This window comes from Canis lupus, chromosome 17, assembly GCF_003254725.2.
Source record: "Canis lupus dingo isolate Sandy chromosome 17, ASM325472v2, whole genome shotgun sequence".
NCBI classification, from domain to species: Eukaryota; Metazoa; Chordata; class Mammalia; order Carnivora; family Canidae; genus Canis; species Canis lupus.
In genome coordinates, this window is record NC_064259.1 from 44,527,703 (window position 1) to 44,553,244 (window position 25,542).

The 25,542-nt window shown below is 35.9% G+C and overlaps 1 protein-coding gene and 1 non-coding gene across 8 annotated transcripts in view; one reads left to right on the forward strand and one right to left on the reverse strand.

Moving 5' to 3' along the window:
• The window catches only part of CTNNA2 (catenin alpha 2), a 1,086,013-nt gene that overhangs the window by 963,792 nt on the left and 96,679 nt on the right, over nt 1–25,542 (reverse strand). The window lies entirely within an intron of this gene.
• Nucleotides 237–339, forward strand: LOC112665183 (U6 spliceosomal RNA). Its single transcript, XR_003140273.1, has one exon. It is a non-coding gene; the product is annotated as a U6 spliceosomal RNA (small nuclear RNA).

The window sequence follows — 25,542 nt, forward strand, 5'->3', positions numbered from 1 at the left end:
AATCAAACAAACAAAAAAACCCCTCTCTACCATCTTTCTCTCTTGACATTCTATACTTCCTGTCCCCTTACAGCCTGGTTTCTGGAAAGGGTGGTCTATGATGCTTTTTTCCATTTTCTCACTACCTACCCATTCCCCATCCCACAACAATCTGGCTACTGCCCTCACCATTCCACTGAAATTAGCCTTGCAAAGTTACAAATGATCTTCTAGTTGCTTAATTCAATGGACACCATGTGCTTCTCCAGCTTATATACTAAAATTGGAAAGATGTGGAAAAGATTATCATGGTCTCTGGGCAAGAATGATAAGCAAATTCATGCAGTGCTTCATATTTTTATAGTAAGAACTCATTTTGTTATATATAGACATATCTGGATATAGAGAATATATTTGCATATAGAAAAAGTCTGGAAAGCTATACATCAAAATTTTAGCAGTAGTTATGCTGGGCAATGGGATTTAGGGCAATTCTTAAATTATACATTATATAAATACACATATATATGTATGTGTATATATATATGCTTTCATAATATATATATGTGTGTATATATATATTTCAACTTACATAATGATTAGACATTTCTTATCTAAATAAAAATAAATGTATAACCTTAAAATATCCAGTGATCCCTTTTCAGTTCTTACCTTATTGGGTCGCTCAGCATATTTAATTGTTAATTAATTATTACTGTTCTTCCTTGACTTCAAGGACCACTCCCCCTGGTCTTCCTCTACCCTCTTGGCATCTTGCTCTTCATTTCTTCTTTTTCTATACACAGTCTCTAAGTGGCCTCATTTGTGTCAGTGGCTTACATGATGCTGAAAACTCCCAAATCTATTTTTCTAGCTCAGGATTCCTGCTTGAGCTCCAGCTTCCTATATGCAATCATTTACTAGGTTTCCAAGTGCTTCAAAGTGAATTCATCCTCCCCCCCCAACCCCAAATTGGTCCAACTCCTATAGTCCTACCTCAGTGAGTAGAACCACTACTTATCAAGCCCTGTCAGAAATGGAGAAGTCATTTTTTAAAAATTTATTTCCTTTTTCTTACCTACTGTATCAAAAAGCTCAAGTCTAAAATAATTGTCTCCAGTGTTTCACAAACACCACTTCTTTTCCCTCTATTGCCACTGCCTTAATCAAGGCACTCATCATTTCTTTTTTAAGTTATTGAAACAGACTCTTGACTGTCATATTAGTTCTTCGACCCCTCTAATCCCTCCTCTATTCTGTAACCTTAGTGATTTTTTCCAAAATATAAATTACATCACGTCACTCTGTGTTGAAAAGTCTCTGATGACTCCCATTGCCTAAGGATAAAGTTCCAATTATATTTATTGTCCTCCAGAAAAGACTTATTACTCAGCATCCATCTTTAGTCTTTGTGAACTATAGATTTGGTGAACTGCTAGCTATTCTCCAAACATTCCATATTCTCTGTCACCTCTAAGCCTTTGCTCATGTCACTCCATCTGCAAAAAAAGCTCCTTCCCTGTTTTCTTAACTTGATTTACTCTGTTATCCTCTGAGACTCAACTCAGGTTTCATTTCTTGACCTGCTCAGACCCACGCTTACTCTAAGAGCACGTTTGCTTCTCCCTCCTGTATGCTGTAAATCGCATTGTATTTTAATTGTTCATTCTTTTTTTTCACAATAGAATGTTGAGATCTCTGAGGCGGAGATTTGAATTTAATAATTTTTGAATAAACACTAAGTAAATGATTGGCATACAAAAGGCAACCAATTCCCAGCTGATGTGTTGAGAAGGAGATATGAAACAAGGTTTCTTGAACAAATTTACCCATGAAATGTTACAATGCCATTCTTCAAGTCACTGAAGTAAACATAAGTGCATCTAAGGGTATTTGTTCAACCCCTATACTGACAGCTTAAAGAGCTCAAAATTCGGGAAGAGTTCCAAGAAAAATTCAGAACTTGAATTGGAGCCACTCTTACTGACAAGCATAAGGTCTTTAAATTGGCACTTTGCTTCAGGAATGCCATGATGTAATGCAGGCAACACAGCACACGAAGTGAGAAAAAACAGTTTCTAGTTATATCTTTACTTTCCAGCATACAAATGATTCTCTTGGCAAATCACCTGCTTCATCTGAATTTATAGGGTAGCACCTTTACAGGCCTGAAAGAACCAGACAGTTTTCTGTATTCCCTTTAGCACTAAAACAAATAATTATAACATTTCCATGTGAATGCTTTTAAACAAATTATTTTCAGTTCTTATAATACAAAGCAGATGATATACTAACTATATATAATTATTGGGGAGCTTGTTTAAGTAAGAAGTCCTTTAAGGATTACCAAGTAATCTTTGTTAACTAAATAGAAATATCATCTTTCACACACTGGTATTACTGGTCTCACAACAGGAGACCATGGCTTTATATTGGCTCTTCAATACTGGAGAGAAATTACCCATTATCAATGGACCTTGGTCCACACTCTTTCCTCTCCTCTGATCAAAGACAGACATGCACAAAATGTTCCTTTGACTAGATGGGAAACAGGAAAACAAACGGTCTCAAGTAACACTGAAGACAGAATTACATTTAAAATGTAAGATAGGGATCCCTGGGTGGCGCAGCAGTTTGGCGCCTGCCTTTGGCCCAGGGCGCGATCCTGGAGACCCGGGATCGAATCCCACATCGGGCTCCCGGTGCATGGAGCCTGCTTCTCCCTCTGACTGTGTCTCTGCCTCTCTCTCTCTCTCTCTGTGACTATCATAAATAAATAAAAATTAAAAAAAATAAAATAAAATAAAATAAAATGTAAGATAATTAATATGGAAAATACTGTGGCTCACAGACATCTTCCTCCACTAACTCCCTCAAAGCCTACTGTTCTTTCTCTTAAACATAATCTCAATTCATTCAAATATCACATATTCACAAGTTTGTGGTAGGTCTGGATCTTTCTCCAGCCCAGTAATTAGAATTATAATTATTCCATAGAGATTATGTGTAATTCCAGGTCAACCAGGGACTTCTGGGAAAAGTTTTCCTGGAGAAGAGGCAGACATGTGATTCTCCCCTATACATTATTATAACATGTGACATTATTGCATCCATTTGTGACAATAAGAGGAGGTAATGAAACAGCTGAGGATAACAAGTAGAAAGAAGGAAGGTACTTTGGTCTTTTTTTTTTTTTTAAGATTTTATTTATTTATTCATGAGAGACACAGAGAGAGAGAGAGGCAGAGAAACAGGCAGAGGGAGAAGCAGGCTCTATGCAGGGAGCCAGATGTGGGACTTGATCCAGGGTCTCCAGCATCACACCCTGGGCTGAAGCAGTGCTAAACCGCTGAGCCACCCAGGCTGCCCGGTACTTTGGTCTTTTATGACAGTAATACCTTCAATTAACCAAGATTGAAACCATCCTGTCTTTAGAAACAGTAGATATGATTTCATATTATTTGCAGTCAAACTATTTTTGACTGATAAAATACCACTGATTAATTTCAAATAGTATTACTTGTGTAGAAATCCGTGGACTTCCCCTACATTGCGAACTATAATCTGCATGCTAAATCTGCCCATGAACTACTTTTGTAAATAAAGTTTTACTGGACACAGCTACTCTTTTTTTGATTGCCTGTGCTTGTTTTCCTGCTATAATAGCAGAGTTGAATAGTTGTAACAGAGACTGCATAGCCCTCAAAACTGAAAATATTTAGTATCTGGGCCTTCACAGAAAAAGTTTGTCAGCCCCTGTTCTATACCAGCAGATCTCAGTTAGGGGCTGTAACACTCAGAAATATTTGCCAGGAGGGCATTTGGGATGTCTTGATCATTGTGAAGGCCTACCAGGCCAGGGTTTAATACTGTGCAATGTTCAAGTTCTATACAACAAAGGATACCCCCACCCAAAATGCAAATAGTGAGCCTGTTGAGAAATACTACTCGTATTCACTATGATAACCCTTAACTGTGTGCCATACCCTGGGCCACGTGAATTGGATTTTACATTGCACCTACCACAAGTCCAAAGGATTCATTTCCATAGGTGAATGGCAAATCAAGCATAGTATAGTACTGAACACACTATTGACCCTCATTAGACATTTATTGATTAATCAGAGAAAATATATTCATCATTACTTTGGGGCTATTTTTTTAATTAGAATTTTCTGTTCGGAAAATTGCTTAAATACAAAGAGAACATTACAAGTTCTGTTCTAAAATACAAATTGGCTCTGCACACAATTTTTATTGAAGCATATTTTATTTTATACTCATGAATTTTTAAGTGCTTTCTACTTTCAATTTTACAGAGTGATTATAATTTCTTTGGAGTTCCTTTTATATTAAGCAGGGTTTTTTTTATAAATAATGATAATCATTCTAATTCCTGCTTTAATAAAAAGACCTTAAAGTATTTTATTGAAAGGAGCTAAATTAGCCTCACTATAGTATAGAGATCTAAACTTGAAAGAAAAACATATGCATCTGAAAGCACTGTAATTGTTTCATAATCAAGAAATATATAACCTTAACTATATAGCTAGCTGAAACATGAAAATTATAGATGTTTTAAAATACAAAAAATTGCATTCATAAAAAACAATTCAAGGGATATAAAACTAATCTAGACTCAGTGGCATATACCACAGTTCCTATAAATCATAATTCACCAAAAATTGTTATTTCAATCAAGAGACTGCAAAACTAACAACTAGTTGGAAAATCAGACTATGTACTGCTTTAGTAAAACCAGGAGGATAAGAAGTAGCTCAGGAAAAAAAAAAAAAAAAAAAAAAGAAGTAGCTCAGACGTTTAAAAAATAACCAAATAGCATTTCAATGTTTCCTGTTTGAGCTAATTGGGTTGTTCCCCCCCCCCCCCCACTTTACAGAGTAAATAGGAAGTAAGAGGAAGGCATTAAGATTCTCTAAACTTCATATGTCACAAATATTATTATTCCAGTTTACGAAATCCTCTCATGTTCTTTGAGAATTAGGATTTCTTGCATATTTATAAAACAAAAACACCAAAAGCTCTCCTAAATATTCAATTAAAAAAGTGCCACTAACTCCTCTACTATCTATAATGGTTGCATTATATGTATGAAATTGATTTGCTATGTTGTTACCCCCTGATTATAATAGCAGATATTGATAAGGTGCCACTCTCGGGGAGACACGCAGTGGTTCTAAGACACTGAACCGTGGGAAGGTCATTTCAGGCTCAATCCCAAGTTCAAGTGTACCCACACAAACAGTGTAAAGTATTCCTTTCATGGGTATATAGGATACTGATCCTAGCAAGTATGTAGCTGGCAGACAGAATACACACAGGACTACACACCCAGATAAACAAAGCTATTTGGTTGAACAGAAAGATAAAAGCAAAATTAGGAGTTAACACATAAGGCAAACATCATTATGAGCACAGCATATGGGAAGGAAGGCAAGCCTCCAAAATGAATATGCTGATAGAGAATGCTGAGAAAATACACCAGAGAAACTCAGAGCCCTGATAAAATGCAGCAGAAAAAAACCCCAAACAAAACCTGCCATGGGACAAAAGAGGATCCTACAACCTAGATGAAAAGAACACAACCAGAAAAACAGCCTACAATGAAGGGTTTTAACCAGTTTTCAGTGAAGAAGTAGAAACTCTTACCTAAATATACTAGATAATTCATACTTTGTTTTCTATTGATGTGTACAACAAAATGTATATAATTCTCAGTTTATTTTTTAAAGATTATTTATTTATTTGACAGAGAGAGAGAGAGAGAACACAAGCAGGGGGACCTGCAGAGGGAGAAGCAGACTCCCAGCTGAGCAGGGAGCTCATACATGGCTCAAACCCAGGACCCTGAGATCATGATATCAGCTGAAGGCAGAGGCTTAACCACGCTTAACCAACTGAGCCACTGAGGTGCACCTAATTCTAAGTTTAGAGACAAACTCAACCACCACCCCCTAATCACAAAAAAAACTTTGGTAGGGTGCCAGGTGGCTCAGTCAGTTAAGCATCTGACCCTTGGTTTTGGCTCAGCTCAAGATCTCAAAGTCAGTGGAATTGAGCCAGTGCATTGGGCTTTGTGTTCAGCAGAGAGTAAGCTTGAGATTCTGACTATCCTCTCCATCCCCCTCCCTCCCCACTTTTGCAGGCTCTCTTCCTCTCTCTCTCTCAAAGAAATAAGTAAATCTTTAAAAAAAATTGGGTTCTAGGAAAAGCTGAAGGCCTACTCACATTGCATTGCTTAATATGTATGTACCTGGAACCAGTGGCTCCTATGTCACTACAACCAAGGCTCTAATACCCAAAAGGGGCAAACGTTGTTAAATGACACCACTTTTAAACTAGACTTTGAATTATACAAAATGCCACTCTGGAAAACTGTGTGGAGGTTCCTCAAACAGTTAAAAATAGACCTGCCCTACGACCCAGCAATTGCACTGTTGGGGATTTACCCCAAAGATACAAATGCAATGAAACGCCGGGACACCTGCACCCCGATGTTTCTAGCAGCAATGGCCACGATAGCCAAACTGTGGAAGGAGCCTCGGTGTCCAACGAAAGATGAATGGATAAAGAAGATGTGGTTTATGTATACAATGGAATATTACTCAGCTATTAGAAATGACAAATACCCACCATTTGCTTCAACGTGGATGGAACTGGAGGGTATTATGCTGAGTGAAGTAAGTCAGTCGGAGAAGGACAAACATTATATGTTCTCATTCATTTGGGGAATATAAATAATAGTGAAAGGGAAAATAAGGGAAGGGAGAAGAAATGTGTGGGAAATATCAGAAAGGGAGACTGCTAACTCTGGGAAACGAACTAGGGGTGGTAGAAGGGGAGGAGGGCGGGGGGTGGGAGTGAATGGGTGACGGGCACTGGGTGTTATTCTGTATGTTAGTAAATTGAACACCAATAGACATTACTTCTATAAAAAAAAATAAAAAAAATAAAATAAAATAAAACGAATTATACAAAATGATCCACCATAATTGGGAAAGAATTAGAAAATACAGATAGAGAGATAAATGATCTAAAATTCTACTCTTACCTCTTTGGTGTATACTTCATAACAGGCTATTTGTTTCTGTGTCTCATACCATGTATGTTGAAGGTTTCTCTTTAAAATTGGGTTTAGCATGTGCACTGTTTTAAACAACCTGTTTTGTTTGTTTCTTTTATATAGTAAGCCAGTTTTCAAAGTCAACATGCTTCTGTGTATAAATAGCTGCACGGTAGGCCATTTTATTGAATTTTCTTGCCTAATTCTTTGTGGTTAGACATATATAGTACCTCCTCGTTGTAAATGTGCCTGGGATTTAGTTCATAAAGGTGACTGAAGTATGACATAAAGAGGCTAATGCCTTTGAAAGAAGCTTTATTACTCACAGTTCCCAAGAGGAAGAAACATGTCACACATCTCAGGGCCACATGGGAAGCACCAGGAAGCAGAAAAAGAATGAGAGGAGAGCATGACCCAAAGCCTTTACAGTGGCTTCCAAGAGAAGGCATGGGTGAGGCAGGATAAGTAAATTTGAGTAAGTTTAGGAGTGGATCATTTTAGTGGGCTCTGAACTACAGGTGTGGTTCATAGTTGTCTGGTACTTGCTCCTGGGATAATTTGCGGGAGGAAAAATAAGGGTTTGGGGTGTGAGTTAAAAGAGAAGGATGCAGATATGGGCTTTGAAGTGGTTGGTATACATATGAAAGGCATGCTCCCAGGCAAGCTCTTTATCCTTAGGAATTAGCTAGCCCTGAGACAAACAATCTCTCCAGGACTTGGAATGCACCTCAATGTTAAAACCCCATAAAATACAGAAAATTAAAACATGAGGAATATACCCATACAAATAGATGCCCAGTGAACTTCCCTTAAGTAGCCTCTCCTACACCCTTTTCTGTCAAGACACTGGGATGCCATCCACCTAGGTCACTGATACCTTTAGCAGCCAGCACGATTTTTTTCTACCCTAACCTCTGGGATTATTCTTGATGATCTCAAAGTCCCTGTTTATAAACCATCTTCCAGGTCTCTGACTTTTGTTTTTCTCCATTCCAGCCATCCATTACCATAACCATTTCCTTGGCCTACTCATCACCAGAACCAGCATCAGAAGGCAGTTCTAGGAGCTGTCATGCCAAAGGGTTAAGTGTTCAGGAATTTAAAAAAATTAATCAATCAACTCAAAGCTAGGTTCTCCTAATGTTAAAAAAGATCATCAAATTGTGCTCCAGATCAAAACATCTGAAAGAGCATCAGTACAATTTTGGGACCAAATACTCCTCAGTCTTATGCATAAACAGTTGTTTTGAGGGTAAGCTGGTACTGTACTTTTCAAATTAAAAATTTTAGTTCTCATATATTTTGCCTCTGAAATGTCAAATTCCAGTAATGTATCTCAATGATAAAATTTATAAGACATAATTCTCATTATGTTTATATTCTCACAATATTTGGGAAACTGCCTAGAGTCCAGTGTGGCTGGGACATAAAAGACTGAAAGGGAGAGTAGAGTGTGAGAATTGGAAAGGGCCAGAGCTTGGGAGAGTTCACAGCATAAGGGCAAAACTGTGGACTCTGTCCTCTGTGCAAAGGAAGCAAATATGGGGTTTCCAGCTGTACAGTGATCAGCTTATGTCACTTTTAATGACCTCTTTCATCAAGCACTGACTACTCCAAAGATAGAGTTGTCAAGTTTCTGAAAAATATGCCTGAAGAGCCATGAAGCTGCTGCCTATAAGACAAAAGAGGAAAAACTCAAGAAAGAAATCTAAAAAGATAAGCATTATATTGTGGCTGAAGAAAATAAAATTAATAAAGAAGTTGGTAAAAAATAAAAAATAAAAATAAAATAAAATAAAATAAAATAAAATAAAATAAAATAAAATAAAGAAGTTGGTGATAGTGGAAAATAGTAATTTGGGGTTTATCTAAAAGCCACAGAAGAAAAATTCCATCAGAGAAAATAGCTTGACAACAAATTAAGTGATATTCAAGGTTATAATGAAAAACCAGCAGGAATAGTCTGAACTACTTCTATGAAACAAAAAATAAGTTGGTCTGGATCACTCTTAAGAGAAATGTCATTAATTCTTTAAAAGCATAAGTACTTAGATTCCCAGTAAAATTTTTATAAAGAAAAAATAATCCAGTTCCACAATTGACAACTTCACCAACTTTAAGTAACATCTTAAATTTTATATTTTTTTAAATGTGTCTTTGAAGTAGGAAAAACCTAAGTCAAAATATCAATGAAGTTGCACAAGAATTTCTCAAGAATGACTTGAAATCATGAGTATTCTATTTTTAATAAATCTATACTATGGAAATATAGTCAATCTATGGAGCAAAGAATTCATCATTACGTATTATAACATCTTTATGATTTGGCACAGTGTCAAGGCTATTCCAGGAACAGTATGTTTCCCCTCATTAAGTGTAATGTCTCTACTGCACAGCATGTTTTTAAGACATCAAGTATCAAAAGCCTTGAACAAGAAATGTTAACACTTTCACATTGTGTAGTTAAACACTAAGCTAACAATAGATTCCAAACATAAAGCATTGATTGAAAATGTTTGAACTGGGAGTTACTTATGCAAAAAATTTATAAATCATTTGAAGTACATACGATTAACTAAATACACTACAGTGGAATTCCATTTTAATACCAACAATGGAAGATAAGATTTAATAGAGATGTGCCATGATACAACAGGGGGGTTGACCATATGTTTATGAAGATAGAATTTAACCTGTGATGTAATTGCAGTTACAATGTAACCAGGCTGGTAATAGCAAGACTGCACTTTATCTGTTCAACCAGATTTGTCATACACCCACGGGAAATGTGTTTCGAGGAGGAGGCGGCAGGCAGTAGTGTACTGGGTTTTCACAGAATGATAATCATCCCACAAACTTCCCTTAAAGTAGCTCTGAGAACATGGATATGTGTAGCCTTATTACTGCGTTTGTTAAACCCTCCTGGCATATTTCAGATGACTCTGGAGTTGCTTCACTCCTTGGATTCACATGCTAGCTTGTTTTTTTTGACTTAAGGCAAACAGAGAGCCACTGCTGAAATAATCAAGAACCACAGGTTTTTTAGAGTTGGAAGAAATCTGGTTTTTGTTTGTTTGTTTGTTTGTTTGTTTTTTAAAGTATCACATTCTTTATGTGGTGGCAAAATCATCTATATCTTTAGAAGCAAGTCTGTTACTCTTTCAGGTTTGAGTGGTGATCTCACAAGACAATAAGGCCAAAATACATTCCTAGAGCTACAGCCCCCAAAATGTCTAACACAGAAGCAGTTCTGAAGAGAAAAACAAGGGATGGGAAATCTTGGAAAAACTGCATCTAAATTACACATCTTTATAAAACTCTGAATCATGCTCAGAACCTATGCAAAAAATGTATTAGCTATGCAAGATTTTTATTTATACATTATTTGTGTGAGTGTTCTGGAAAATTTCCTTACTGTAATCATCTCTATCTCCCTGTCTCCATCTCACACCTCTCCATTTAACCCACCACGCTCATCCCAGAACAAGTGTTCTTTTTTCTTGACATTTTTATTTAAATTCAATCTATTAACATATAGTGTACTCTTAGTTTCAGAGGTAGAGTTTTAGTGATTCATCAGTTGCATATGATACCCTGTGCTCATTACATCCGGTGCCTCCTTAATGCTCATCACCCAGTTATTCCCACCCACCTTCCCTCCGGGAACCCTCAGTGTGTTTCATACAATTAAGGGTCTCTAGAGAAAATATTCTAAAAAAAAAAAAAAAAGAAAATATTCTAAACAACAATCCACTGTTGCTTTCCTACATATCCTTGAACCATTTGCTATCACCTTCTACCACAGAAGGTTGTTCAGCATCCAGCCCTGCTTAGCTGTCCACACTGATTCTCACACCCCCACCACTGTACTTTCCAGATGCACACTAATTTCCCAAACCTTTCATACCTCCACAGGGTATATATGCACAACCAACTTGATTCCTAGGACACATATTCCCACCTACACATATCGGGTTATGCAAAACTATGCCCTCTGTGTGCCTCTCACTTGCCTAGCAGACAAACACCCAGTGCTCTTCCATGTCTCAACAAAAGCATGTTGTTTTCTGTCTTCTGGGTTTTTTTTTGTTTCACATCCCACTCTAGGCAGAGTTGTGAGTACACGGCACAATTACTTACTCTTTAATTACATATTTATATGTTCCTCCCTCAGATAGGCTGAGTCTCTTCCATCTTCACACTCCCAGAACCAAGCACAGTGCCTGATATACATGACACTTTTAAATTAATGCATTAGTTAAATCAGTAATTCACTGTATGCATGTATTTATAAACTTGAAAAACTCATTTCTATTTACTCTACATTTATATATGCTTCTAAATTAGAAAATGATGCAAATTAAAACATCTCCATTTCTTGGAAGATGACAGCATTCCCCACTATACAGAAAAGGCACAATCCTTATGCTGGGGACATTTATATCTTACAGATATTTAAAAGAGAAAAATAAGATAGAAGACTATGTTCATTTTGCATTAGTTGGATAATAATATTGGGTGTATATTGATAACAGAGTTTTAAGGAAATGTGTAATATTTCTTTAATTTAAATATATTTTAGTTTTTTATTAAGACTTTATTTTTTAGAGAAGTTTTGGGTGAACAACAAAATTGAGAGAGAGGTACAGAGAATTCCCACATACTTCTTGTCCCCACCTATGCATAGGCTCCTCCATTGTCAACATTGCTCACCAGAATAGTACATTCTTTACCAAGGGTGAAACTACAATGACACACCGTATTGTCCCAAAGAACATAGTTTGCCTTAGGGTTTACTCTTGATGTTGTACATTCTATGAGTTTGAACAAACGTATAATGACAAATAATTTGCATTATAATGTCATTCAGAGTATTTTTACAGCCCTAAAAATGCTCTGTGCTTCACCTATTCAACTTATCCCCTAACCCTCGCCCCCCCCAAGCAATCACTGGGATTTTTATTTTCTCCAATTTTGCCTTTTCCAGAATCTCATATAGTTGGAGTCTTACAATATGTAGTCTTTTCATATGGGTTTCTTTCACTTAGCAATATGCATTTACGATTCCTCCATACCTTTTCATGGCTTATACATCTCCTTTTTTTTTTTAAGATGTTATTTTTTTATTCATGAGAAACAGAGAGAGAGAGAGAGAGAGAGAGGCAGAGACACAGGCAGAGGGAAAAGCAGGCTCCATGCAGGGAGCCCGACATGGGACTTGACCCGGGGTCTCCAGGATCACACCCTGGGCTGAAGGTGGCACTAAACCGCTGAGCCACCTAGGCTGCCCTACATTTCCTTTTAACACTGATTAATATGCTATTGCCTGGATGTATCGCAGCTTGTTTATCCAAGGACACCTCGGTTACTTCCAAGTTTTTGCAATTATGAATAAAGCAGTTATAAGCATCCTTATTTTCAACTCCTTTGAGTGAATACCAATGAGTGCAATCCCTGTATCATATAGTGAAAGTATGTTTAGTTTTATAAGAAACCACTGTCTTCCAAAGTGACTGTACCGTTTTGCAGTACCACCAGCAGTGAATGAGAGTCCCCACTGCTCCACATCCTCATCAGCATTTGGTGTTTTCAGTCTTCCAGATTTAGGCCATTCTAATAGGTTTGTACTGTCAAGTCACTGTTGTTTCAATTTGCATTTCCCTGATGACATAGGATGTGGAGTTATCTTTTCATAAATTTATCCACCACATGTATACTTTATTTGATGAATGCCTATTAAGGTCTTTGGTCTATTTTTATGTGGGTTGTTTGTTTCCATATGATTGAGTTTTAAGGGTTCTTTGTATATTTTGGATAATAGTCATTTAACAAATCTATGGTCTATAAATATGTTCTTCCAGTCTATGGCTTGCCTTCTAATTTTCTTAATATTATCTTTTGCAGAGATTTTTAAAAATTTAATGCAGCTAAGCTGATTTCTTTCTTTCATGGATTGTGCTCCTGGTGTCATATCTGAAAACTCATCACCATATTCAAGATATCTAGGTTTACCTCTGTGTTATCTTCTAGGAGTTTTATATTTTGTATTTTAGGTCTATAATTCTTTTTTTAAGATTTTTATTTATTCGAGAGAGAGAGAGAGAGAGAGAGAGAGAGGCAGAGACACAGGCAGAGGGAGAAGCGGGCTCCATGCAGGGAGCTTGACATGGGACTCGATCCCGGGACTCCAGGATCATGCCCCGGGCTGAAGGCAGGCGCTAAACCACTGAGCCACCCGGGCTGCCTCTAGGTCTATAATTCATATTGAGATTTTATTAAGTTATAAAATTTTTTGTCTGGATTCATTTCTTTTTTAATTTTCATGTGGATATCTAGTTCTGGCACCACGTGTTGAGGAAATTATCTTTGCTCCATTATATTGCTTTTGCTCATTTGCAAAAATTCATGGACTATATAGTCTACTTCTGCTTATTCTGTTCCCTTGACCTATGTGGCTAGTCTTTAACCAATACCAACACTGTCTTAATTACTATAGCTTTGTAATAAGTCTTGAAGTTGAGTAGCTTCAGTCTTCTAACTTTGTTTTGCTTCTTCAACATTGTGGTGGCTACTATGAATCTTTTGACTCTCCATACAAACTTTAGAATCAGTAGGTTGATACCCATAAAACAATTTTACTGGGATTTTGATTGGGACTGCATTGAATCTGTAGATCAAGTTGGGAAGAAGGAACATTTTGACAGTATTGAGTCTTCCTATACATGAAAATAGATTATTCTCTCCATTCATTTAGTTCTTTAATTCTGTTCATTAGAGTTTCATAGTTTTCTTATATAGATCTTATACATACTTCATTAGGTTTATACTTAGGTATTTCTGCTTTTTTGGTACAAACATAAATGATATTGTGTCATTAATTTCAGATTCCATTTGTTCATTGTTAGTATATAGGAAAGCAAATGACTTTTGCATAGTAGCATTATATCCTGCAACCTTTCTATAATTTTTTTTAGACCAGGAAGGTTTTTTTGTCAATTTAGATTTTTGTCAATTTCAGATTTTCCATATAGATGATCATGTTATCTGTGAAAAAAGATACTTTTATATATTCCTTTCTAATCCGTATACATTTTTTATTTTCTTGCCCTATTGCATTAAAAAGGTCTTCTAATATGATGTTGAAAAGGAATTGTGACAGATACATCTTACCTTGCACCTGATCTTAGTGGGAAAGCTTCTAAATCTTCTCACTGATAAGTATATCAACTGCAGATTTCTTTACATACAGTCACTCTTGATCAAGTTGAGGAAGTTTTCCTCCATTCGTAGTTCATTGACCATTTTCATTATATATTAAGTGTTGGATTTTGTCTGAAGCTTTTTCTGCATCTATCATTTTGATCATGTGATTTTTCATTTTTAGTCTTTTGATATGATGGATTACATTATTTGACTTTTGAATATTAAACCAGCCTTGCATATGTGGGAGAAATTCCACATGGCATATAATTCTTTTTATACTTTTTTGGGTTCAATTTGCTAATAGTTTTTTGACAATGTTTGCATCTTTATGTTAACAAGACATAATGATCTGTAGTTTCCTTGTAATGTCTTTGTCCGGTTTTGACATTAGGGTAATGCTGGTCTCAGAATTGGTTAGGAAGTATTTCCTCTTCTTCTATCCTCTGGAAGAGATTATAGAGAATTGTATTATTTCTTCCTTAAAGGTATAGTAGAATTTACCAGTTAATCCATATGGACCTATGCTTTCCATTTTATAAGTTTATTAATTATTAATTAAAGCTATTAATTATTGATTCAACTTCTTTAATAGATATAAGACTATTCAGATCATCTACTTCTTTTTGTGTGTATTTTGGAAGATGTGTCTTTCAAGAAATTGGTCTATTTAATCTAGATTATCAAATTTGTGGGCATAGAGTTGCTTATGATATTCCTTTACTATCTTTTAATTTCCATAAGCCTTTAAGTAATGTCTCCTTTTTCATCTCTAATTCATTTCATGCCTCCTATTTCATTTCATTTCCATTAGTACTCTTTTAATTTCCATAAGATTTGTAGCAATGTCATCTTTTTCATTTATGATATTAGCAATTTATGTCTTCTGTTTTTCATAGTCAGCCTAGCTAGAGGGTGATCAATTTCATTGATCTTTCAAAGAACCATCTTTTGGTTTCATTGATTTTTGCTGCTAATTCCCTGTTTTCAATTTTATTGATTTCTGCTGTAATTCTTACTATTTCTATTATTGTTTACTTTGGATTTACTTAAATTTGCTATTCTTTTTTTAGTTTCCTAAGGTGGAAACATAGATGATTGATTTTATGATGATTGATTTTATAGCTTTCTTCTTTTCTAATATATAGATTCAATGATATAAATTTCCCTCTAAACACTGCATCCCACAAATTTTTATAAATTTTATTTTCATTTAGTTCAAAATATTTTATTTCTTCTTTGACACATGTGCTTTTAAAAGTGTGCTATTTAATCTTCACATGTTTTGGGATTTTCCAGTCATCATTCTGTTTTTGATTTTTTAAAAATTCCATTATGGACTAAGTCCAGACACTGTATGATTTCTATTCTTTTAAATCTGTTAATGTGTCTTCGGTGGCCCAGAATGTGGTTTATCTTGGTGAATATTCCATGTGAGCCTGAAAAGAATGTGTATTTTGCTATTGTTGGATGAAGTCATCTACAGATATTAATTACATTCAGTTAACTGATGGTGTGCTCAGTTCAAGTATGTCCTTACTTATTTTTTTGTCTGTTATATCTGCCCATTTTTGAGAGAGAAGTGTTGAATTCTACAACTATGCTAGTGAATTCATCTATTTCGCCTTATAGTTCTATCAGTTTTTGCTTTGTTTGGTTGATGCTCTGTTGTTAGGAACAAACATGTATCTGTTTAATTAAAATACCTACTTTCATAGTACCTACTTTTTCATATGCTCTTTTCTATTTTATTATATTCTTAAATCATAATACATTCATCAGGCCTCAGTACACTGATTTCTCAGCCCACTAATGTGGACCTACTCTCTCAGTTAAAAAAAAACACATGCATTTTTTTAAAAGAAGTGTAGGTATCTCATTTAGAAGAGCTCATTTTAAGAGGTATAATCTTCCACTTCTCAATTATAACAAAGATCATATCACAATTCATTACTCATTCATTAAACAAATGTTAATTGAGCCTATATTATATGATCCAAATGGTCTTTTGTTGATTAGCCTCTCTCTTTCCTGTATCTCATTTTATAATACCACTCTACCAAGGTTAAGCTGCAGCAATTTAATTCACTTAAAGTTACTTCCTAACTTTTGATATTTTATTCAAAAGAACTGTGGATTGGCTCCCCAAATATGTCGATTTGCAGACTTGCTAACCCTTCCAGAATTGGTTTCTACTTTTCCTTTTGTGTACCTTCCCTGACACATCCTTCAGAAATGAACTTGAAACTCCTTGTATACTCAGTGCAGCTGGCACATTTTGCCATAAGAATAATAATCATGCTCCACTGTAATTGCATGAATATTTGGCTTCTGAAGCATGAACAAGCACCATAGCCGATCCCGTGTCCAACTTAGGTCAGAAATCCCTCTCCCCACCCCACACACATACCCACACATCAGTGCTCTACGCACTCCATACTTCCCACCATAACTGTAATTAATAATGTTTTACTTCTATCTCTCCTTTCAGAGTATGTATTCTATGAGAACAGAAACTGTGTTCCCAGCAATTATTCTCCAAGGATTTGGTGCAGAAGCAAAGCACAATAGATTTTCAATCAATATTGATTTGATTAATTAATTAATTAATTGATGCTCACCACCAAAAACATCATGGTGACTTAGCTTCTCAATGCTAGTCTCAAACCAGCAGCAATTACTTGATTGAAATCCTCCCCCACATTACCTTTCCTAAAATATCTTTCAAAATGCAATGTGTTCCCTGAGTTGCTCTTCTTTTCACATTTTTCCAAACCCTTCTCCTGGCTCCTTTCATCAACTTCCCTCACCTGGTAAACATTCTTCAATTTTAATTACATGCTTATTGTGGTGAATCACAATTGAAGTAATTTTAGAAGGTGAGATATTTGCTAACTGTAAAAGAAAAAAACCTAATGAAATTCAAATATCTTTCCCTGCTTATTATCCAAATTTACAGCTGTTTGCATAGCTATACTTAATGAATATAGCTATTTTCATATCCATCTGAATCCCCAATCTCTTTCTTGTTTCTGTTTAAAACTGTCTATCCTCCCCCAGAAATCAGGGAATAATCTTTTCTTTTTTTAAACCAGACTTGACTAGAGCTTCCCTCGCATTTGCTATGGAAAAAATTAAAACATATTTTGGGAGTTCCCCTGAAAAGTTGTAGAAGGAAAGTAAGGAAAACAGGAAGGGGAAAAGTGAAGAAGGAGAGAGAGAGAGAGAGAGGGAGAGAGAGAGAGAGATGTGGGGAAAGGAGATCTCTTCCATATGGCTCAAGAATTCTTTCACAACTGATGAAAGTCAAATTATGGAGATACTACTAAGGATGTGCCTGAGACCATGGACTGGTCTAGTTTCTGTCAAAGCTCTAATAACATTTATTGCAAAATTTGAAACAATGTAAAAACATGGTGAGGTTAATCTTCCAGCCCCTTCATATATTTTTAAGCCTAAACTGATTTTCCTTTTCTTCTATTTATTTTCAATTTATAAAAATTTCAACTTCTTGCACAAACACAATATTTATTTGTAGAGTGCACACACACATCTGGTTTTTTTGCATACTTATCTATAATAGTGGAAATGAGTTACTTAAGATTAAAGCTCTACATCCTAATAATTATAATAATTTTCCCTATCCCCATATTGAATCTAAACATCACATATAAAAGACAGAACTTAAGTCTGTCATGATTTTCAGGTTGTTTGTGTCCAGATTCAGGCAAACTTCAGGCTTACGGTATTGTAGAATGATATTATCATCAGCATTTACTTAGAATGGAAGGAATGGACAAATTGGGAATGGGGAGACTCTTACAAGAGCCTGGAAGCACAGGAGGCTGATTAGTCTGGCTCACTGTCTTCTTTCCAAAGTCACTGTTTAAAACTCTTCAAGGCCTACTTGCTTTTGTAGTTGTATATACTTGAGTCTGTATGGATAATGCTGGTAAGCATCCCAGAGAGTGCAACAGTCACAATTGCACAGAAAATAGATGAACACAAATGTCTCATCATCAGAAGAATGTCAAGTACACCCACAAGGTTCAGAATAGCCTTTTTGTATACAATAGCTAATATATCATTATTAGTTCTAGAATAACCAAAAGCTTTTCTTATAAAAAATGATGATAGCCTATGATTCACAAAAATCTATCTCCTACAATTACCCCCCAAAAGGCTTATTTATTTCAAAACAATAAAAACCTATTAAGATGGCTTTGCAGCAATATTTATTTAACTGGTTAGTCCTATCTCTTAGTCAATTGTTGGTGAGTTACAGAATTAGTGGGCCGATAAAAAGGGATGCTATTCTAAGAAAGGGTAATGCCTCATTAAAAACTAGTTTCCTTCTATTATACAAGGAACTTTCAGTTGATATGTGAGTGGGAGTGTGGTATCCTCTACAGACTTGACTACCAAAATCTCCATCAAGGACCTTTCCCTACACCCATTCCGTTTCTCTCTGGAATGCCAGAAAGAAAGGATGCCAACACACTAAGGGATGGCTGAACCATGAAGCAGAAAGTGGCCCAGCTCTAAATCACCTCAATAAACAGTCATGCAAATAGAAATGTCTGTATTAAACACTGTCTGCATCGGAATATACTAAAACGAGGTGTGGATGAGTGTTTACTAAGCATTTAGCTTTCCCTACTAATACATCAATTGAAAAATAATGCTTTCTTATCATTGCTGTTTGGATGATTTTTTTTTTTCTTTTACTAGGAGGGATGTTTAAAATGTCACTTATCAAACATTCATATTTTCATCACAGCTTAAATAATCATGAAATAAATTCTTTCTTCTTATTTTAAGGATTTTTATGTTCTTTCTCTACAATGTTTTCAGAGTCTAACACATCCAGCTTGAAAATATTGAAAGTTGCAGTAAAAGGGGGAGAGGGATACAAAAGGAAATTTCACAAGTGAAATTGGAAATTGAAGAAAATAAGAAATTCCAACCACCATACTGCTAATTATTTCTTAATTACTAAGGTAGATTCAGCCTCCAAATTCATACTGGATATTGGTAAAGATTTGTGCAGATTACAAAAGACTTCACCATTCTTAAGGAATCTTTTTAGTTTATTTGCTTGTTTGCTACAACTAAAAGACATTATTTATTCCCTCAGTTTTACCTAAGGTGTTTTTTTAAAGTTCTAGGACCCCTTCCAGGATGTTGTCGTAACTCTTCAGGCTCTCTGGGCTGTGGCAGCTTCTCAGAAATTCTTTATTTTTGATGACTTAGAGAGTTTTATGGAATACTGTTTGGGTATTTTGTAAAATAACTCTAATTTAAGATTTGTCTGATGTTTTCCCAAGATTAGACTGGGACTATGGGTTGTTGAGTAGTAAACCACAGATGTAAAGTGCCATTCTCATGACATAAACTATCAACATGACATCACAACTGATGTGAAACTTTATCACCTGACTGAAGTAGTTAACTGTAGTGTTTTACAAGTTTCTTTTCTTTTTTTTAACTGTATAGTATTTAGAAGGAACTCACTATGAAGCCTATGCTTAAAGAATAGTTACAATACATAATTACTGGAAATTCTTCTCGTAAGAAATTTGTCTATTCTTATTTACATATTTATTCAATTCAATTCTGTGGATTTATGGATATTTATCTTATACTTCATGTTAGAATTTAGTATATTTTATTTTGTAGCACAAATTGTGGTAAGTTTGGCTGCATGGAGCACTTTAACTTGGCTCCTATGACTCCTTCACATATATTTCCATTGTGTTTTTGTTTATTTCCTTACTTTCTGGCACTACAAGATGCTCTAGCTCATGTTATATATTTCTGGTTCAAACCTAGAATCATTCACTTTCCCAAAGACCCCTGGTTACTTTCATTGAAGAGTGGTATTAGAAACCAAATTTGGGGTGCTAGGTAGGTGTGCTTATTGCACACCCTCCCAGCTAATGGAACACGGAAAGCTATGTGTGTATACTAATCTACCTCCAGGAATTTTTCTGTATTTCTAGATGTAACCACCTATATCTACATTGAGTAAACATATTTTACACTGACTTATTCATCTGTGACCTTCCTCACTAAAAGTAATAATCCCAATCTAACCATGTGAAAAAAAAAATCTAAAGAATCAAATATTCCATGCTTCTGTGATTTGCAATGCAACAGGAAGGCAACATGTTCCCAATAGTCACTGCCAACAGCATGTACTTTGGAAGGCCTCATGGGGTCTCTGTGGCTGCAGCCTTCAAGGAGGGCCTGGGACAGGGACAAAGAGCCATTACCTCAGCTCAACTGAGGCAGTTCTGTCTGTTGCTGGGCAACTTTTGACAGACCTCTCTTTCACTCTCCCTGAACTCCAACTCCTTCCCCTTCCTTTGCATTCTCTTCCTTTTAAAAATTCCTGACATCATGCTCTCCAAACAGAATTGGAAGGTGGAGCATAACATTCTTTATGAAAATGGGAGAAGCTATTTTTTTCTTAAACACATTCACCATCTCACGGGGAAAATTCACAATAGCCACTTTTACCCACAAATGTAGAAAACACAAGCCAGTCACTGAGTATTGCTACAGGGACTCGTCCTACATTCACTATTTAAAGAGAAGAATGTTATGGGGAGAGGGCATTCCTGCAAAGACTACATATTTGTCATATGGCCTGTTTGCTGGATCACATCATGTGCACACAGATTAATTTTTAACACTCTACCTGGGTTTTGATATTGTTTAAGTCTGGCTCCCAACCTGATTCTCTCCACTTGTGCCTGTGTGAGTGCCCTCATCCATTACCAGTGACCATGGTTGCCCATGGATGGCAAAACTATACATGCTAACCTTCAAACTGCATCAACTTGATTTTACCACTGGACCCTTCTGTGAAGGTAAATGGCACCTCTCTCAGCCTGGCTCTTTGCTACAGGAATAATCTTAGCTCAAAGTTCTTAGTAATCAGCCTATTTTTGTCCCATTTGATATGTATTGAGCATGTCTGTTTGATCAGATACCAGGTTAGGGGGACAATAGGCACTGAGATGAATAAGGCTTATGTCCTTATGCCTAAGGAAACTACATAAGCTACATATGTGCATGAGTGGAGAGGGTGGATGTGGAAGATTTCACACATAGGGAAACATTTCCACTATCTTGATAGGCATGCAGGAGTTTTTCAGGTGAAAAATAAGCAGGACAAGAATGTTCTGGGGAACAAAGAGCACTCCAAAGGTACAGAAACGGCAGCAATTACACTATGTTGAAGGACTGGAAGGAGTTCACAAGTGGGGCCCAGAAGGTAAAGAAAATGGAGGGGAAGTTGGAGAGCTGGAAAGGGATAGAACAAATGGGCTTCACAGGCTGTGATCAGGAGTGTGGATACTACCAAAGGGTGTTGGAAGCCAAGGAAGAATACTAAACCACACAGTGACATAAATAGATTTTTTGCAAACCCTGGCTACAAATATTTTGCTGCTATGGCTATAGCCTCATACACCACAACAAAGCCAACTTAGAACCCATCACACTGAAAATAGTTTTTGCTTACTAGAGAAAAAAATCATAGTATAGCATCTTACACTCATGTTGTTTATTGTAGATTGTTATAATCTAAATGGCAAAAAAAAGCTTCAAAAAAATCTGAAAATCAAGTGAGTCAGAAAAAAAAAAAAAAAGGAATTTTGTTTTTATTTCTTTACCAGTAGACCTCCCATCTGCAGTGGAGAAAATGTTAAAGTCTGGCTTTAAGTGCTGTATCGCTGTGCACATTTTCTGGCTCTCACTAGAGACACATCTGCTTTGAAGTCAGTGAGATTATGGAATGCAGAATCTGTCTGAGCCCTTTAATATGAAGGGAGCAGCCATGGGAGCAGGGTGTTTTTCATAACACACTTATTGAAATATGATGCTATATTCTAACACTTTCTTAATGACAACCATTCACCCACAATATTAGGGAACTTCAAATAAAGTGTTTTAAAATCTTGAGACTCAAAACGTGTGGCAAAACAACTCAAGGTGTAAAGCAAAAATCATCATTTGGAAAATAGAAAGGCAATAAAAATAAGAAACTGCAATAAATAATGTCAGCAGGGCCCACTGTAGCCAAGGTTAAACAATCTGTTCTTCAGGAATTATTAAAGCAGTGTGATCTGATGTCATGCTAGCATTGTTATTGCGGGCATAACCCGGGACAGCTGGAGCTAGTACCCAATTATCACTCTTTGTATAGAATCTGGCCTGTAGGGCCCTTTTTCTTTTTAAATTTTCATCACCAGGTAAGGAAATAATATGCTCAATCTTTTTAACGCTGATAGAGTAGAGTGGTCAGCACTCTTGATTTGATACCCATATGCATACATTTGTGTACACATCCGTCTCTTGCACATCCGTCTCTCCAATGCAAGATGAGCCTCCGCAAGGCTGGCCATAACTAAGACACTTGAGAACTTTCAGAGCATGTAGCACAGCGATGGGGCCTGATATGCACACTTCCAATCTAATTCTTGGCTTAAGCTGCTGATGGGTAATTTTAGATTCTAGAAATAAGAAGGGAATATAGATAGATGCCCTGAGACTTGGGGAAGAAAAATAAGAATGGGAGATAGGAAACCCACTCAGGAAACATGAGTTACAGAACTTACAATAAAAAAAAAAAAAAAAACACATAAGAGCACACAGTATCTTCAAAGTATAAGAGGCTTATCTAAGGCATTTTTAAAAAATCATTAGCAAACTAAACCAACCACAGGCATAGGAATTAAATTCTGATACCTCAAAAGTAAACACAAACCATCAACTCAAGAACTAGTTTTGGGTACTTGGCCAGACAAAGGCAATCCTATAACTATCATAGAATGAATACTTGCAAGGAAAAGAATAGGGAAAGAAATATGAAAAAAAGATAAAATATTTAATGTGTAATAAAAAATTCAACTCTGAGAAATTAAAAGAAAACAGAATTCTCTGAAAAAGGTGTTAAAAAGGTACATGGCAGGCATAGTTAGTTACTGCCCAAGGAACACAACTTCATCCTCTCTGCCCCACACAGTAGGTGCCCAACCTTGGCACGTCCCTTGAGGCTTAGGGCCTACCTAACCAACTCTTATTTGTCAGTCATTGGTCTAAGGATCTGTGTGTGTATGTGTATGTGTGTGCTCATAACCTACCTCTGATCAAAAGGATGTGGAAAGGTATTTACTGGGGCCTAACTGGAGGGATTTTCCTCTCTGATTGGAGAGAAGAACTCCTTTTTGACACCAACCTCCTTATTCAATGCTTTGAAATAAATTCTCATACGAAACAGGAAAGGAGCTGAGACAGGCATTTTTTGACTTATTTTTTGACTTATTTTTTGACTATTTTTTGACTTATTTTTTGACTATTTTTTGACTCCAAGCCATGAATTAGATTGGAAGTGTGCATATCAGGCCCCATCGCTGTGCTACATGCTCTGAAAGTTCTCAAGTGTCTAAAGTGATGAGAGAAGGACAAGTGGAAGCTAGAGCGCTAATGGCCTTATGGAGACACTAGTCAAATCTGGCCTTCTTTCCTTCAGACTTCTCATACATGAACAATAAAGCTTCATGACGTTAGCACTATTGGTCAAGTTCTCTGTTATTTGCAAATGTATTCAAACTTATTCGGTAGTTTTAAAGCCCTCAGAAACAAACAAGGAATAATACTCAAAAAGCAAAAAGAATGACATGTAAAAAATAGTAAATATGAATCAGATACAGTCATATATTAAACACAACCAAATAGAAATCTAAAAATGAAAAAATGTAACCATTAAAGAAGCAAACTGGACAAACACCAAGCTAATAATGGAAATGGAATTAATCCAGGAAATGGCATTTAGAAAGATCTATCTCTGACAAATAAAGAGAAATTAAAGACAATAAATTAAATAGCTTCAATATAAGCCCAACAGGAATTCCAAAAACTATGAAAGAAATAAATATTGAAGAGGTACTTCTAAAGGGATAATGGCTAAGAATTTTACTGATTTATTACAATACAGAATAATATTTTCACACAGGATGTGGGAACTTCAAAATGGCAGGAAAATACTAGATGTTATTGGAGAAGAAAGCAGGAAGAAATGATATATTTGACAGAAGGACAGTATAAATAATAATAAACTGCATATGAAATATAACCATAAATCTAGAATTTGATTAATCGGTTAAATTCTCATTCAAGAGTGAGTAAAGGCAAACATAAGTTTATGTTGGAAATCTAAAGACTCTCACTGACATACCTACTAGGTAAAAAGAAAAGCGAACCGAGAGGAAGGTTTGGGATGCACAAAATTATGAAATGTAAACAGATTGAATAATTGGATAAGTAGTTGATAGTGGACAGATAGTAGAGGAGGAGGTCAACAGTTCTGTTGTTTTACATTGGTAAGATTTATCCTCTTTATATTATTTGTTTTATCTTTTAATCAATTCTGATTTATTTTTAAATTTTCAAAATAATTATGTTTATTGTGACAGAAACTAAACACTGAACACCATAAACATTGTATTAAAAAACTAAAGACTTAATGATAAGTGACCGTCATTTCTTAAACTTCATGCCTACAAATGATCATCGTTACCAACCTGTTGCATGATCCTTCCAGGTTTAGGTCTTCTCATACAATTATAAATGCATAATGACTTTACAGTGAAGGGGGTAGCCCAAAATATTACTATTATGCACACTGTCCATCTACTTGCTTTCGTCAATCTAAACATATCGAAGACATGTTTATACGTCTGTAATACTATGCTATTTTATTATTTTTATAATGAGTACATACATAGTTTAGAGCAGGATCATCCAACTTTTTCTGTAAAGAGTCAAATAGTATATATCTTTGACTTTGTGAGATATAACATCTCTGTTGCAACTTCTCAACTGTGTTATTGTAGCATGAATGCACCACAATTCAATGTGTCTCTTGCCACTCAGCTCCCCTCTCACATTTCCCTTCATATCAAGGGCATGGCGAGGCCAGGGTGTTTTTGGTACATAGCTAAGGGAAGCTGAGTTAAGGATATGTTTAGTAAGGGTGTCACAGTATATACTAACATAGCTCAGAGTCACTTATATGTATCACTAAGTTATTGTTGGACATCACCCCTTCCATCCCTTTCATGGTGTAGAAATGAAGAAGTTTCTTCCACTCACATGGTAAACTCAACTGGCACGATAACTGGGAGGTGCATGCCCAGAGTATGGACATGCCTTATAGAAGTATATATATGGGTCCCAAAGGATGTATGTGTATAGAGTACAAGTGTATG